The following is a 5,000-nucleotide window of genomic DNA, read 5'->3' as shown; positions in this document are numbered from 1 at the left end:
GTCTCATTATGCTCTCCTCTTTCCTCTCCTCTCTACTTATTTTCTTTACATCTTTTCGTACTCCCTTCTTCCTTTTCCTAATTCTCTTCTCCCTCTTTCTCTGTCCTTCCATACCATCCCTCTTTTCCCTTATTCTTTCCTCTCCTCTGCCTGCTGTATTTTTACCTCCTCCCCTCTGCCTTTCCCTTTCATTTAACCTCCCTCATTCCTTCCTTTCTTCCTTTACCTTTATTCTTTTTTACCATCCTTTACCTCTCCTCAGCGTTTCCTCTTCCTCCTCCCCTTCTCCTTTATTCTCTTTTCCTTTCCCTTTTCTTCCTTTCTCCTTCATACTCTTATTTATATTTCTTATTTTTCTGTTTCTCCTTCACTTGACTTCCCTCCTTCCCTCCCTCCCGCCTCTCCCTTCTTCCCTTCCTCCCTCTGCCTCCTTCACTTAACCTCCCTCCTTCGTTCCCTCTCCCTTCATTCCCTTCAAACCTTTTACCCCCTCCGGCAGGTTACGACCACTCCCTCCCTTCTTCCCTTCATCCCTACCTCTATACCTTCCTCCTCCTCCTCCTCCTCCTTCTCCTCCAGCTATCCTTCCCGCCATATTCCCTGCAAGCTTACGTAACCATTTATTTGTCTCGCTCTAGTCAATAATAGTGAATCTCTCTCTCTCTCTCTCTCTCTCTCTCTCTCTCTCTCTCTCTCTCTCTCTTGTGTATATCAAGTTCTGGGTTATTCTTTTCTTTTTCGTCCAGTCTAAACGAGTCTCATGCATTTATTTTTCCAACCCTTTTTGCGTCTGACGTTTATAAGACTTGAGAAGATTATTAAAGTCGTGTTAGTGATGGTGGTGGTGAGTGTTAGTGGTGGTGGTGTTTGGTTGGTTGCCATATAGTGTCAGTGGATACAAATTGAGGTTGTGGTAGTAGTGGTCTGGTGGTTAGTGGTGGTGGTGGTGAAGGTGGTGTATGTATGCTTGGTTGCTAGTGTTAGTTGGTGCAAGTTGAGGTAGTTGTTGTGGTTGTGGTAGTCTTGGTGGTTAGTGGTGGTGGTGAAGGCTGTGTATGGTTGGTTGCTAGTGTTAGTGGATGCAAGTTGTGGTTGTGGTGGTAGTGGTCTGGTGGTGAAGGTGGTGTATGTATGGTTGGTTGCTATATAGTGTTAGTGGATGCAAGTTGAGGTTGTGGTGGTAGTGGTGGTGATGGTGGTGGTGAACGTAAAGGAATAGAAAGAGGGAGGGAGTGAAAAGGATGCAAGGTAAAAGTAAGTATAGGAGAGAAAATTCAAAACGAGATGAAGAGGGAAAACTGAATAAGGAAAGGGAGGAATTCTGGTGAGATGTGAAGAAGGAAAGAGGGAAAGAAAAAGTTAACCACGTAATGGTCTCATAATTGAGTATTTTTTTGTGGTTAGTAATGGTAGCTATGGTGGTGGTGGTGGTGATAAGAATGGTTGCCAGGGATGATGGTGCTAGGTAACTTTTTTTTTTTTTTGGGGGGGGGGAGGGGAAGGTAAGTTGGTGGTGGTGGTAAGCAGAACTGGTGTATCTTTGTTTTGTGGTGGTGATGGTGATGGTGGTGAGTGGTCAAGTTGTGTGAAGAGTTAGCCAGAGTAAGTTATGGTGGTGGTAGTGGTGGTGGTGATATAAGCCATTATTTTGCTGGTAGTGGCGGTGGAGGGAGGAAAGAAGGCTTGGGAGGAAATTCGGTTAGGCTGGCAGGATAATATGGTAGATGGGGGAGGAAGGGAGGGAGGAAGGAGGATATGAAATTGGATAGAGGTGTGTATTCGGTTCTCTCTCTCTCTCTCTCTCTCTCTCTCTCTCTCTCTCTCTCTCTCTCTCTCCGAAAAAAAAAGGAAAACAGTAATCGAGTTTCTGCAGGGATATGATGTTGAATTTGAGGAAGAGGAGAAAAGAGAAAATATATAGTTGACGTTGCGAATATACAGAGGGAAGAAGAGAAGAAGGAAGACAAAATGTAAAATGATGAAACAGTTTGCTAGGATTACGGGATAAAAATAAGAAGGAACAAACAAATAACAAAAAAAGGGCAAAGGAGATAACTTGTAGCTAGGATGATTATACAGTTGCAACAGGAGGAGAAAGAAGAAGAGGAGGAGGAGAGAACTAATAAAGGAAAGAAAGAGATGTCGGGAAAAATCCAGGAGGAGGAGAGATCTAAGAAAGGAGGGAAAGAGCAATGTCAGAAAGTTGTAGGAGGAGGAGGAGGAGGAGAGAAAGGGAAGGAGGAGGAGAGGGATTGAACCTGGAAAAGTTATCGATAAAAAGAAAAACGTTGGAAATATTAAAAAGAGTGCCAAAAGATAACTTACAGATAAAAGGAGCAACGAGCAGGAGGAGAAGGATAGAACCGGGAAAGGAGAAAAAGTGAAATGTCGAAAGAAAAACGAAGGAAATATTAAAAAGAGCCATGAGATAACTTATAGAGAAAAGGAGCAACGGGGTGGATCAAGAGCAGGAGGAGGAAAAGAATATAACCGGGAAAGGAGAAAAAGAGAAATGTCGAAAGAAAAACGAAGGAAATATTGAAAAGCGACAGGAAAAAAAAAGACGTATAGAAAAGGAGTAGCAAAGTGTATCAAGAAGAGTGGAGGAAGAAGAAGAGGAGGAAGGTTGTCAGTAGCAGGTGTTGCCGTGGTGGTGGTGGTGGTGGTGGTGAGCAACGGTGTTAGCCAAGGACATAATCTCCCTCCTCTTCCTCCTCTCCCCCTCCGTCTCTCTCCCTTCCTCCCTCTCTCTTCAGCCAGCTAGTCAGTTCGCGTCCCTCTTGCTTCACCTTCCCTTCTTCCATTCTTATTCTTCCTCTCTCCGTTTCACTCTTTATCCCTTTTTCTTTCCATCCTCCTCATTCAACATTCCTCTTCTTTCCCTCTTTGTATCTTGTCTCCTCTCTTCCTCCTCTTCCTACTCTTCTTTTCTTCCTTCTCTTTATCCCTTTTTCCATCCCTCTTTACATCTTACATTCCTTTCACTATCATGCTGCCTCCTCTCTTCCTCCTCTTCCTCTTCTTCCTCCTGGTTCTTTTCTTTATCCATTTCTTCTATTTCCATCCTCTTCATTCAACATTCCTCTTTCTCTCTGTATCTTGTCTTCTCCTCCTCGTCCTCCCCCTCCCAACCTCTCACCCACTGTCTCGTTCCTCGCTCCGGCCACCCCTGCCTGCCTCCCCCTCCCTCTCCTCCCATTCCTCACTTCCTCCTCCTCCTCCTCCTCTCCTTCCCTCTCCCCCTCTCTCCCTCTTCCTCTCACCGCCGTCGCCGCCACCGTCATAACACCCTTGCTTATGCCCTCCTGTCGCCTCACGCCCACACCGCTCCACATATTCCCTGCCACCCGCCGCTCAGCTCATACCCACCCACCCACTCTCTATCTCTCTCTGCTCCTCCTCCGTCTGTGTGCCTGTTCGTCTCTCGTTCTCTCTCACTCGCCTCTTTTCTCTCCATGTCTGTTGGTTGGTTGGCGTGTTGGCGCTCTCTCTCTCTCTCTCTCTCTCTCTCTCTCTGCCCCTATCCTTGCCATCCGGGTACTTTTCACTCACTCACCACTCACTTTGCCAACCAATCAATCCCTCAGTCAGTAATGCCAGTTAGTCAGTTACTCCTTCCCTCTCTCACTCTTCTCCCTCCCTCAATCAGTCTTGTAAAAGGAAAATAGTTTAGTCATCGTTGTAAATGTTAATCTTTCAAATCGCCTCCTCATCTTCATCAAATACGTATGTCACTATCGCCAGCATTATCATTCTTTTTTTATTTCGTGTGTGTAAGCTAATTCGAGAGAGAGAGAGAGAGAGAGAGAGAGAGAGAGAGAGAGAGAGAGAGAGAGAGAGAATCACTCATCATTGGTCAAGTGTGAGGGAAGAGGAGGAAGACGGATGAGAGAGAAGGCGTCTTTTCGTGATGTAAGAGAAAGAGCGGGATATTGCCTAAGGAGAGAGAGTGTGTGTTAAAGTATTGCTGAAGCTTATGGTCCTGCGATAGGGATTGAAAGGAGAAAGAGGAATGCGAAACAGTTAGGCGAAAGATTTGTGTTAGATTCAGAAAGGGAGGAGGAGGAAGAGAAAGAGGAAGAGGAGGAATAAGAACGATCAGAGGAAAAATTTAAGGACACGGACGAGTTAGTTTTAGAAATGGAGGAGGAAGAAAATTAATAAAAGAAGGATTTACATAGATTTACATAGAAAATCAGACCACACAGACCCCATGGTCCAGACTGTGTGGTCTGTCCTTAAACCTAAAGTGATTCTACATTAATCAGAAGGCTCCAAAACGATGCATTTCAACTCTAGTTGATATTAAGTTGATGGAAGTGACGGTCGAGTTTGTTTTTGAAGGAGTCAATCGTGTTACACTGGACCACTGACGGTGGGAGCTTATTCCATTCTTGCACTACAACGTTAGTGAAGAAAAATTTGGTGCAGTCTGAATTTACTTTACATTTGAGTTTTACGCCATTGTTCCTCGTACTCAAAGTGTCATCGATCATAAACAATGTTGATCTGTCTACATTCGTGAAACCATTAAGTATTTTAAAACATTCGATCAGTTTTCCTCGGAGAAAGTAGAAAGAGGAGAAAAAGAAGACACAGAAAGGGTAAGAACAATAATAGGATGAAGTAAAGAACAGGAAAATGAATAGGAGAGGAAAAAATAGAGAAAGATGGTAGAAGAAGGAGAGAAAGAGGAAGAGGAGAAATTGGATAAAGCATTAGTAGAAGGTATTGCAAGAGGAGAAAGAGGAAGGGAAGAAAATGGAAAAGGCATTAGAAGATGATGCAAAGAGAGGAAAGGGAGATAAGAAAATGGAGAAAATATTAGAAGATAGCGCAAGGGAAGAAAAAGGAAGAGGAAGAAATGAAATGGAGAAGGCAGTCGAAAGAAAATGGAAGGAAGAGGCGGAAGAAGGAGGAGGAGGAGGCGATGATCCCTTCGTAGACCCGAAGACCTGTTTGTTTTTTTGTTTTTTTTTTCAAACTGTTGCCATTCCAAT

General features: G+C 44.1%; 1 protein-coding gene and 1 long non-coding RNA gene across 5 annotated transcripts in view; both read left to right on the top strand.

Moving 5' to 3' along the window:
* The window catches only part of LOC126998840 (uncharacterized), a 1,977-nt gene extending 638 nt beyond the window's left edge, over positions 1–1,339 (top strand). The window contains exons 1-2 of the long non-coding RNA XR_007753039.1: positions 1–1,091; positions 1,172–1,339. The exon at positions 1–1,091 is cut by the window's left edge and continues 638 nt beyond it. This is a non-coding gene — a long non-coding RNA (uncharacterized LOC126998840). The remainder of the gene's footprint in view (positions 1,092–1,171) is intronic.
* The window catches only part of LOC126998835 (uncharacterized), a 111,375-nt gene that overhangs the window by 79,017 nt on the left and 27,358 nt on the right, over positions 1–5,000 (top strand). The gene's annotated exons all lie outside the window — the stretch shown is intronic.

This window comes from Eriocheir sinensis, chromosome 15, assembly GCF_024679095.1.
Source record: "Eriocheir sinensis breed Jianghai 21 chromosome 15, ASM2467909v1, whole genome shotgun sequence".
Classification (NCBI taxonomy): domain Eukaryota; kingdom Metazoa; phylum Arthropoda; class Malacostraca; order Decapoda; family Varunidae; genus Eriocheir; species Eriocheir sinensis.
This window is presented reverse-complemented; position numbering and strand designations above follow the sequence as displayed.